This window comes from Salvelinus alpinus, chromosome 30 (assembly GCF_045679555.1).
Source record: "Salvelinus alpinus chromosome 30, SLU_Salpinus.1, whole genome shotgun sequence".
NCBI classification, from domain to species: domain Eukaryota; kingdom Metazoa; phylum Chordata; class Actinopteri; order Salmoniformes; family Salmonidae; genus Salvelinus; species Salvelinus alpinus.
Window position 1 is genome coordinate 43,569,266 of NC_092115.1, and position 11,056 is coordinate 43,580,321.

The following is an 11,056-nucleotide window of genomic DNA, read 5'->3' on the forward strand; positions in this document are numbered from 1 at the left end:
TAGAGGGGTGGTTAGGGGGTCGTCCACCCCACCAGCCTGGGGTAGAGGGGTGGTTAGGGGGTTGTCCACCCCACCAGACTGGGGTAGAGGGTTGGTTAGGGGGTTGTCCACCACACCAGACTGGGGTAGAGGGTTGGTTAGGGGGTTGTCCACCACACCAGACTGGGGTAGAGGGTTGGTTAGGGGGTTGTCCACCACACCAGACTGGGGTAGAGGGTTGGTTAGGGGGTTGTCCACCACACCAGACTGGGGTAGAGGGTTGGTTAGGGGGTTGTCCACCACACCAGACTGGGGTAGAGGGGTGGTTAGGGGGTTGTCCACCACACCAGACTGGGGTAGAGGGGTGGTTAGGGGGTTGTCCACCACACCAGACTGGGGTAGAGGGGTGGTTAGGGGGTTGTCCACCACACCAGACTGGGGTAGAGGGATGGTTAGGGGGTTGTCCACCCCACCAGACTGGGGTAGAGGGGTGGTTAAGAGGTTGTCCACGCCACCAGACTGGGGTAGGGGGGTGGTTAGGGGGTCGTCCACCCCACCAGCCTGGGGTAGAGGGGTGGTTAGGGGGTCGTCCACCCCACCAGCCTGGGGTAGAGGGGTGGTTAGGGGGTTGTCCACGCCACCAGACTGGGGTAGAGGGATGGTTAGGGGGTTGTCCACCCCACCAGACTGGGGTAGAGGGGTGGTTAGGGGGTTGTCCACCCCACCAGCCTGGGGTAGAGGGGTGGTTAGGGGGTCGTCCACCCCACCAGGCTGGGGTAGAGGGGTGGTTAAGGGGTTGTCCACCACACCAGACTGGGGTAGAGGGATGGTTAGGGGGTTGTCCACCCCACCAGACTGGGGTAGAGGGATGGTTAGGGGGTTGTCCACCCCACCAGACTGGGGTAGAGGGGTGGTTAGGGGGTTGTCCACGCCACCAGACTGGGGTAGAGGGATGGTTAGGGGGTTGTCCACCCCACCAGACTGGGGTAGAGGGGTGGTTAGGGGGTTGTCCACCCCACCAGCCTGGGGTAGAGGGGTGGTTAGGGGGTCGTCCACCCCACCAGGCTGGGGTAGAGGGGTGGTTAAGGGGTTGTCCACCACACCAGACTGGGGTAGAGGGATGGTTAGGGGGTTGTCCACCCCACCAGACTGGGGTAGAGGGATGGTTAGGGGGTTGTCCACCCCACCAGACTGGGGTAGAGGGGTGGTTAGGGGGTTGTCCACCCCACCAGCCTGGGGTAGAGGGGTGGTTAAGGGGTTGTCCACCACACCAGACTGGGGTAGAGGGATGGTTAGGGGGTCGTCCACCCCACCAGGCTGGGGTAGAGGGGTGGTTAAGGGGTTGTCCACCACACCAGACTGGGGTAGAGGGATGGTTAGGGGGTTGTCCACCCCACCAGACTGGGGTAGAGGGATGGTTAGGGGGTTGTCCACCCCACCAGACTGGGGTAGAGGGATGGTTAGGGGGTTGTCCACCCCACCAGACTGGGGTAGAGGGGTGGTTAGGGGGTTGTCCACCACACCAGACTGGGGTAGAGGGGTGGTTAGGGGGTTGTCCACGCCACCAGACTGGGGTAGAGGGATGGTTAGGGGGTTGTCCACCCCACCAGACTGGGGTAGAGGGGTGGTTAGGGGGTTGTCCACCACACCAGACTGGGGTAGAGGGTTGGTTAGGGGGTTGTCCACCCCACCAGCCTGGGGTAGAGGGATGGTTAGGGGGTTGTCCACCACACCAAGCTGGGGTAGAGGGTTGGTTAAGGGGTTGTCCACCCCACCAGACTGGGGTAGAGGGATGGTTAGGGGGTTGTCCACCCCACCAGACTGGGGTAGAGGGGTGGTTAGGGGGTTGTCCACCCCACCAGACTGGGGTAGAGGGGTGGTTAGGGGGTCGTCCACCCCACCAGACTGGGGTAGAGGGATGGTTAGGGGGTTGTCCACCACACCAGGCTGGGGTAGAGGGATGGTTAGGGGGTTGTCCACCCCACCAGACTGGGGTAGAGGGTTGGTTAGGGGGTTGTCCACCACACCAGACTGGGGTAGAGGGTTGGTTAGGCGGTTGTCCACCCCACCAGACTGGGGTAGAGGGTTGGTTAGGGGGTTGTCCACCACACCAGACTGGGGTAGAGGGTTGGTTAGGGGGTTGTCCACCACACCAGACTGGGGTAGAGGGTTGGTTAGGGGGTTGTCCACCACACCAGACTGGGGTAGAGGGATGGTTAGGGGGTTGTCCACCCCACCAGACTGGGGTAGAGGGTTGGTTAGGGGGTTGTCCACCACACCAGACTGGGGTAGAGGGTTGGTTAGGGGGTTGTCCACCACACCAGACTGGGGTAGAGGGTTGGTTAGGGGGTTGTCCACGCCACCAGACTGGGGTAGAGGGTTGGTTAGGGGGTTGTCCACCCCACCAGACTGGGGTAGAGGGATGGTTAGGGGGTTGTCCACCACACCAGACTGGGGTAGAGGGTTGGTTAGGGGGTTGTCCACCCCACCAGACTGGGGTAGAGGGTTGGTTAGGGGGTTGTCCACCCCACCAGACTGGGGTAGAGGGTTGGTTAGGGGGTTGTCCACCCCACCAGACTGAGGTAGTTGCGGTTAAAGGGAACTGTTCTATCAGTACTGCCAGATCAACTAGCGTCTATAATATATAAAGGCAGTTTTCCATTATAAAAGATGGATCCCCTTCCTTGTCCTAACACTGGTCTCTGGTGGTATTTTAATATGAATAAATGATCCCCGTGTGTGTGTGTGTGTGTGTGTGTGTGTGTGTGTGTGTGTGTGTGTGTGTGTGTGTGTGTGTGTGTGTGTGTGTGTGTGTGTGTGTGTGTGTGTGTGTGTGTGTGTGTGTGTGTGTGTGTGTGTGTGTGTGTGTGTGTGTGTGAGATAGACTTTCTTTCTGTTACTGCTCCTGATATTGTGTCTGTCCAACAAAGACTTCCCCGTGGCCCCCTCATTATAAATACATGTCATTGGATCACACCTCGTCTGAACCACTGAGTCTGCTGTGCTCTAAGTGGCCGTGACTGAGTCCTGAATGAGTGGTTGGAGGACAGTTATGCCAATAAAGCCAGTGTGTTTGTGTCTGTCTGCTTACAGCCCCCAGCCTATGGGAACCACAGCCTCACAGCAGGCTAGGGTCAAGGGTCGGGGGCTGTTTTTTAGACACACACACACATATGCGTGCACGCTCTTCTCAGACACACACACACACACACACACACTGCTGGAACGTCCTTTATGTAAACTACACGAAAGCAAACTTGGACTGAAAGATGAGGATGGAGGGAAATAGATGAGAGGAGAAATAAACACAAGGCAATTTAACACATTTCTCATCTACCGCTCTACTAATTGCTTTTACTCTTTACTTGGCAATGCCACCATTGTCTACATATCATTATGCTGTATATCATGCATGTAAATCCTACAGGGTTGAAATCTAACCTTTACTCTTAAAGTGTGCCATAAATAGTAGGCTGGACTAACAATGCTATTTCCAATGCTTATGAGTTTGCCAAGAGAGTACCCAGCACTTCTGTCATTTGAACCTTGAATGCATAGATAATTAAGACTCTGCAGCATAAATGGTTACTACAGCATGATGCGGACCTAGGTAAAATAGAGAGAGCGAGAGAGGCAGGTCAGCTTTCAATCTGGGGCACCGAGTTTTCTGCTGTCTCAACAGAGACCCACGCAGCCATCCCAGTCCTGACTCACTTATCTCCCTGTGGAAAATTAGAATCAGGCCGCAGAATTGTCCTCTCTCTTCCACCCCTCTCTCTCTCTCTCCTACGGCTGCAAATATCAAGGCGGCTATTTCTGACTCAATCCTCTCATCCCTTGTTCCCTCTTTGCTTCCCTGGATTGGATAGTTTCCTTCGCTTGACTTTCACTCGTCTTTTTAACTTAGGAGTGAGGTGTGACCTAGACTAAAGGACATGCAAAAGTCCCACGTCTTAGTCACAAATAAACAGTAACATAAGCAAATACTAGAACCGAGTCACTAGTCTGTGCACGGAATCTGCCTGTGCTATTGTTACTCTGAATGTCAACAGGGCCTACACTGGAGTGCATCATATAGAGTTACACTGGGCGCTACAACAACTCACACCAGATTGTTCTTTAACTTTTGAGTGATCCAGAGTGGACAATAGTAATGATATGAATGGGGCGGATGAACTTGACTGAGAAAGAGAGAGGGAGAGAACAACTTGAGATTCAGTCAAGAGAGGCTCAGGCTTAGGGCACTAGCTAAAAAAAAACAAATTTCATTGTCCCAGGTTTGTATGTGTGTGCATGGATGTGCATGTGCACATGTGGGTATTAGCAGATATGTCTGCGGGGGCATCTGTTAGAATAGCTCTGAATGTGTTTCTAGACTCATTAATGCAGTTTGGTTACAATGAACAGAACCAGAGATGGCGGCTGGCTATGCTAATCACTGCACTAGCCTGCCTCTTGCTTCCCAGAACCCTCTGCTGCACATGTCTCCTCCCACTCGCCAGACTAGGACCCAACATAGCCGTCTGCAGACAGCTCCTGATGGGAAATGGAGGTGGCATAGAAGAGGGGGTGGAAGTGAAGGGGATGGGGGTCCCTCTCCACATTCTCTCCGTCACAATTGAATTATAGAATCCCCTCTTCTTTATCAGTGGATTGATTCAGCCCAGCTGATGGTGTGTGTGTGTGTGTGTGTGTGTGTGTGTGTGTGTGTGTGTGTGTGTGTGTGTGTGTGTGTGTGTGTGTGTGTGTGTGTGTGTGTGTGTGTGTGTGTGTGTGTGTGTGTGTGTGTGTGTGTGTGTGTGTGTGTGTGTGTGTGTGTGTGTGTGTGCATTGGAACTATTTGCATTGGAATTAGCTACGCTGGGCTGGGATCTTTCCTTAGGATCTGCCATTGTGCAAATAGAGAATTTGATGATGAAATAAGCAAATGGAGGAGTAAAGAAAGAGAAAGATGTGAATGTTTCAATACAACAAGGATTTTGGAGGCGAATAAGAGCAGATATAGCTACTACACACTATGACCTATCAGGGCAGAGAGCTGAGAAAGACACGTGAAAGAGAAACGCGGCGAGAGAGAAAAGACCGAGACTCAAAAGGTTTCATTGCTCGGCTTGATTTAAGTCCGAGAAACGGAGGCCTGGTGGCGTGTGAAAGTTGGGAGACTACACGCACCCACTTCTCAAAACTCTGGGACAGGGAGACAGGGTCTATGGGTCTATTGAGCAGACGGAGAGGGAGTTGTCCCTTTAAGCAGAGCTAATGAAGCTTACACCCCCAATGCATTAAAAAAGAGAAGCGAGAGTTAGAGCTGGCCTCCTTCACCCATTCACTCACTTCCTCCCTTTGGAGAGATCCTGGTGAGGTCATGATTTCCTCTCTTAAAGGCGTAGCACAGCTCATAATGCGGAGGTACAGCACTCTATGTGGCTATAGAGGTGCAGGGGAGAGCAAGGGAAAGCTAAAGTGAATGGTTTTGATGGGTGAGACAGTAAGGGCTTGGGCTACACTGTTCTACAACTGCTTTTGATAGCAACGAATCTGTTACAGGTTGGACCTTTTAATAGTGCATGTTTCAAAATGAATGAAATACCATGCGGTTAAAAGCCTTCTAAAAGCATAGACTAAGCAATGGTCTGACGGAACACACTGCATCACAAATGTTTAACATGTAATTTGCTTCCTAACATATCTTAGCTGGCAAAGAAGTTCCAGGAATGTCTGAAATCAGAATGTCAATCACAAAACAATCTCACTCTTTCAGTAGGGGAGGTCTAACTTGAGGGGGCCTGCCTGTCAGTTATTCCAGAGGGGCTGAGTGACATCGGATGATGGAGGACCCCTTCATCACCATCCCTGCAGCAGCATCCAGTCTGACCCCTCTCCTGGCCTGAAAGAGGCACTCTGAACTCCAAGGCAAACAAAAGATGGCTACTGCTTATTAAACAGGCCTGAACCTTCATTAGCATCCAGCTAGACCCAGACAGACCGAGTGGTGGCCCTACAAGCACGCGCACACTTACAACGAGAGAGGCCCCCGGTTTGGCCTTGACCCTTGAACTCTGGGGTTCTCTTTCACCTGCTGCAGAGGCATTCAGGCCTTGCTGGCCGTCTAGCCAGTGCCTGCCTGTTCTGCATGTATTTCCCTGACGTTCCCACGCTCCCAGTCCAGACAACCAGGACCAGCCTGTTCATCCCCCTCTCCATCTCTCCATCTCTCCATCACCAGCACACAGCAGTATTCGTATAGGACATTATGGAGATCCACATCATGTCTGGCTGTCTGACTTCTTTGCCCTCACAACCTCTGCACTCTCTAACCCCACCATTAGTATGGGCGAGCCCCCGAAACCCCACTTGAAAGCATTGCCACTTCCTAATGAGCGATCGCTATAAATTCCAATGGCGATGTCCTCACTATATTCAGATTATTCTGTGACTGCGACTGTGAACTATCTCTCTTTGTCACACACCGAGACAACGAAATGTAATTTCTATATAGTGTTCAGTCTTCACTGCAGATACGGAACATCTCAGTTGAAATGCTGTCAGTTGATTTTTTTTCATCTGTCTCTGAGGGTGTTCATTTAGTCGTGTTGTATTGTCTGTGAATTGCACAACCGCATGTCTCCGTATTGCAGCTTCTCGACCTGCCGTAGCGCTTTCGTATTTCACCAGTACCCCTCCCCTCTCCTCTTTCCTCTCTCTCTCCGAGCTTATTGTGTTGTTGATTTCTCTCTACTTCCCTCCTCGTTGCTTCCTCTTCCTCTTCCTGTTCCATTATCCATTTCTATTGGCTGTAATCTGCCTTCCATCCTCTCATTGGACAGAGTGAGGCAGAATATCAATAATGTATTCAACATAAGGCTAAAGCTCTTATGTGTGTACGTTCGGGTTGTGTATATGTCTGGGTCGTCGGACAGCATATTGGCTCCCTCGCTGCGCTGAATATGTAAATGACTCACACACATGCACACACACGCAGACCAAGACATGGCAAACCCCCTACTCCCCAAACCCCCTAAACTCTTACCCCTTCGAACACCCCCCCAACCCCCAGGTCTAGACCCCCAAATCACCTCAGTCTCCTCCTCACCCAGAATCCCCAAAACCCCAAAATACAGACCACCCCCTCCCCACCCTTTCCTCACTCCCACAACCATCGGACATACCCTATGACTCACGTGACCGCCATTTTGCACACATATAGCCAACTGTACAGGTCTGACTGCTGCAGCTGCCTGGCTGCATGGGCGAATGCAAATACGAAGACAGCATTGTTGCTCAGCTACTCAGACCATTCGCCTCGAATGAATTAATGGGCAAAAACTGAGAGGCTCAATCAAATTTAACCATGGGAACAATGCGCCAGAGGATTTTTTTTATGTTCGTATGAGAAGTATTCGTCTCTATCCACCTAATTCCAAGACTTTAACATTTTAATTAATTGACAGTATCGGCTAGTTATTAGAAAATTCTGAATTCAGATGAGTAAATGTGCAGTGAAATGACGCCTCACCCAAGAGAGGTTTTTAAGATGTAGCATTCTTCCCTGTATTCTCCCCCATCTGTCTGAAAGAAAATGACACTGAGATACTTGAAAACAATAGTATCAGAGATTTCTTTCCGCAATAAGGAGAGCATCAACTCAAAAGTGAATGACTCAATGCTATTTCCATTCCTCTCATTGTACATCTCTCATTTAATCTCCAATTTCAAATATATACTGAAACAGCAGAGTCGGTTACACCACAGCTTGGCGACTGGGTAGTATACATACACAGATGTGTCCAATGCCATGGAAACCAGGTGACCTACTATGAGAGACCAGTGTGCATGATAATGAGGCTATTATGGTCTGTCTGGAATTCGTTGGGCCTGGGCATCCCCTTAATTACAGTCTGTGTGTGTGTCTTGCTTTTCATTTACGTGTGTCTGTACATGGGTGTCTGTATGCGTGTGTGTGCCAATAAACGAGTGTCTGTCTGTGTGTGTGTGTGCTTGGGTTGCATGTCTGCTGCATGTCTGTGTGCGCGTGCGAATAAGCATGTGTGTTTCTGGGGGCGTTTGATTAACAAAAGCCCCTGCCTCTCTGTACAGTGAGTGATTTGCATAGGGGCAGCATTTCCCAGACTCACACATCCCCCCCATATGGCACCGCCAGATCATTCATTTTATTGTAGCCACATTACCTCTATAAAACACAATATTACACACACACATCACAAGGGAAATGAACAGCGGTGACAAGCCTTTCTACTTAGTATACGCACACTCACCACCTCTATGGCATGATTATGAGCAATTAGCTCTGTCGGCACACACTGTAACTAAATCAAGTGGATATGCAAATGCAATTAGCCTAGATTTGCATACGGCGGGTGAGGTAACAGATGGCTCTAGAACTGAGACGCCGATGGCCGCCATCTTTGTCAGAGGAACAGAGTGGTGGCCATTTTGTCTGAGGCTGTGCCCGTCTGGATGAAAACAACTGCGCTGCGTCACCGTGACTAGGACGGTATCTTGGCACTAGCGCCCTATAACAGACAGCTGCTTACAGTTGGCACATACACAGGAAACGAAGGGGTGTGAGGAAGACCCTCCATTATGGGCTGGTCGTAGTACCTAACACTACCAGACAATTGCAGGGTACAGTGCGTCTGAAAGAGATGCTATTCGAGACCAATACAGATTTGTGGGTTGTGTGGGTTCGTTTTCTTCCCACAATACAGGACAATACATCTCGAAGGCGGAGACAGTACAGGTGCATCAAAGCTGGGACCGAGAGACTGAAAAACAGCTTCTATCCCCAGGCCATCAGACTTAAATAGTCATCACTAGCCAGCCTCTCCCCAGTACCTTACCTTGAAGCTTAGTCACTGTTACTAGCTGGGTACCACCCGGTACTCTACCTGCACCTTAGAGACTGCTGCCCTATGTACATAGTCATTGAACACTTTAAATGTTTACATACCGTTTTACCCACTTCATATGTACAAATACTGCTGTGCACATCTTTTCTATACATACACTGTCTATACACACAATTATATATATAAAACAAATTCCGGACTCTGACATTGCTCTTAATTTAAAAAAATTCGATTTTTGTTTATTGGTTTGTATTGCTAGGTATTACTGCACTGCTGGAGCTAGAAACACAGCCTTTTACTGCACCTGCGATAACATCTGCCAATATGTGTATGCGACTAATAAAATTGGATTTGAGGTATAATTTTGCTTTATATTAGATTGTAACTACAGGGAATTGCTCAGTGTTTGAAAGGAGAAGTATTGTCAGTGTGTGTAACAGTGGGAGAGTGTGTTGTTACTGAGTAAGATACCTGTCTGCTGGTTCTGTGTTGTTCCAGGGAGTGTCCAGTCATCTGTTGACGGCCTTGTGTTTTCCTGGATCCTTTATGTCCATTTTATTCTAGCTGGTCAAAATGAATGAACTATATTGATAGGAGATCTGGCCTGGGTTTTTTGTTCTATGGTCTTTGATCATGCCAATTGAAAAATTCAATTGGAATTGAACAATAAAGAGCCTGATAAAAAACAAAAATCGATTTCCGTGGTTGTTGTGGTTTGTATATCGCTGTGGAGGAAGCACGCCAGTGTAGAAAAGAAAAATAGAAGTGTAAAAATGAGACGTTACTGTCTCTTTGACAAATGTAAAAGCTTCCCCGGGAATAAGCAGTGAGTGGATCTGAAGTCTGGATCAAAAACCAGAACCCCCCCACCAGCATTCACACACAGCTACAGGGTGCAGGTGGGGGAGTACGTCAATCTTTTTTAAATAAAGAGAGAGGGAAATCCCCTTTAGCATTCAAAAAAAAAAAGAATAATAACTCAGGAGAGTGTGTATCATGTGGTGTTTGTTGGTAGGCCCCTTCCAGCAGAACTACACACACCCAGTGTGGTTAGGGACCCAAGCCCAGTCTGAGGAGCCTTGGCTGAGGCTGAGCGAGGTCAAGATGGGCCTCCTCTGGAGGTCTCCAGGCCCCTAGGCCGTGGGCTAACCAGGACAACCCCACTCTGTTCTCCACATTCTCTTCTCCATATTGATTTCTCTTGCCGTCATCTCCAGAGGTGCTGGCAACCAGCAGGGACTTATTCATGCCTCACCAGCCCACTCAGGAGCTCCCTTTTGGGGCCGCACTCGCTTCAAAGGGCCCTGGGATGGGAGGGTGGAGCAGGGGAGGAGAGACGAGGACAAGAGCCCATGGCGATGAATGGATGAACAGCCGCGTAGAGCCTCTCTCTCTCTGTTCAGTCGTCTACCCAGCCTTCATCCTTCACTCCATCCGCCCACTCTCTTTCTGTTTCACATTCTCCATCTGTGAAAGGGAAATACAGAGAAAGTTTTTGTTTTTCACGTCACCTTTAGCATTAGACAACTCTCCGGTTTCATGCAAATGTGTTACAGCAGCACTTTGATGATGGAGATGTGGGAAGCAAACACCAACTAGTGTTTTAGTAACGTTGCCTCAAGGCTCTACTAAACACAAACAAACACTACAGAAAATGAAAAGACAGGATACATTGACCTTACGCTCATAAAAACACGTTTTATTGGCATATACAATGTATTACACAATGATAACCAAGCTTGCAAAGCAACCTTTTTTGTTTTAGTTTAAATGATATGCTGCAATGCCATCTGATTTGTTATCGGGTTGATTTTGAATTCATCATTTCAGTAATCACACTAATATCTCTCTGATAACCTCCCCAAGGCTTCGCCAAAGTCTTCTGAAACTGTCTCCCTGTCTCCCTGTCTGTCATCCCCAAGTGCATTGATGGGATATTATTCTGATGGTGTCTTGAGTCCTGTTCTGATGGTAATAGCAGAATGGACATTCCTTTATGTACCCATCGGCCCTTTGTCTTTTTTTCCCTACACTGTGAAAGAGTTGGCCTGGGCCTCCCACCACAACCACACACCCAAATGTACCCATTTATGCCTATAAGATCCAGGGGCCGGGAGATGTCGACCTATGGGGATGGTAAGCATGATGACGAACATAGCTATGGTTGTAAGAGACGTTTGGGAGACTTGAAAAGTAATGCAAAATGT

General features: G+C 49.5%; 1 long non-coding RNA gene across 3 annotated transcripts in view; it reads right to left on the minus strand.

The window, feature by feature from the left end:
• LOC139559534 (uncharacterized) overlaps positions 1-11,056 on the minus strand; it is a 46,026-nt gene that overhangs the window by 10,589 nt on the left and 24,381 nt on the right. For all 3 annotated transcript variants that reach the window (XR_011671789.1, XR_011671791.1, XR_011671790.1), the window contains one exon: positions 9,321-10,316. This is a non-coding gene — a long non-coding RNA (uncharacterized lncRNA). The remainder of the gene's footprint in view (positions 1-9,320; positions 10,317-11,056) is intronic.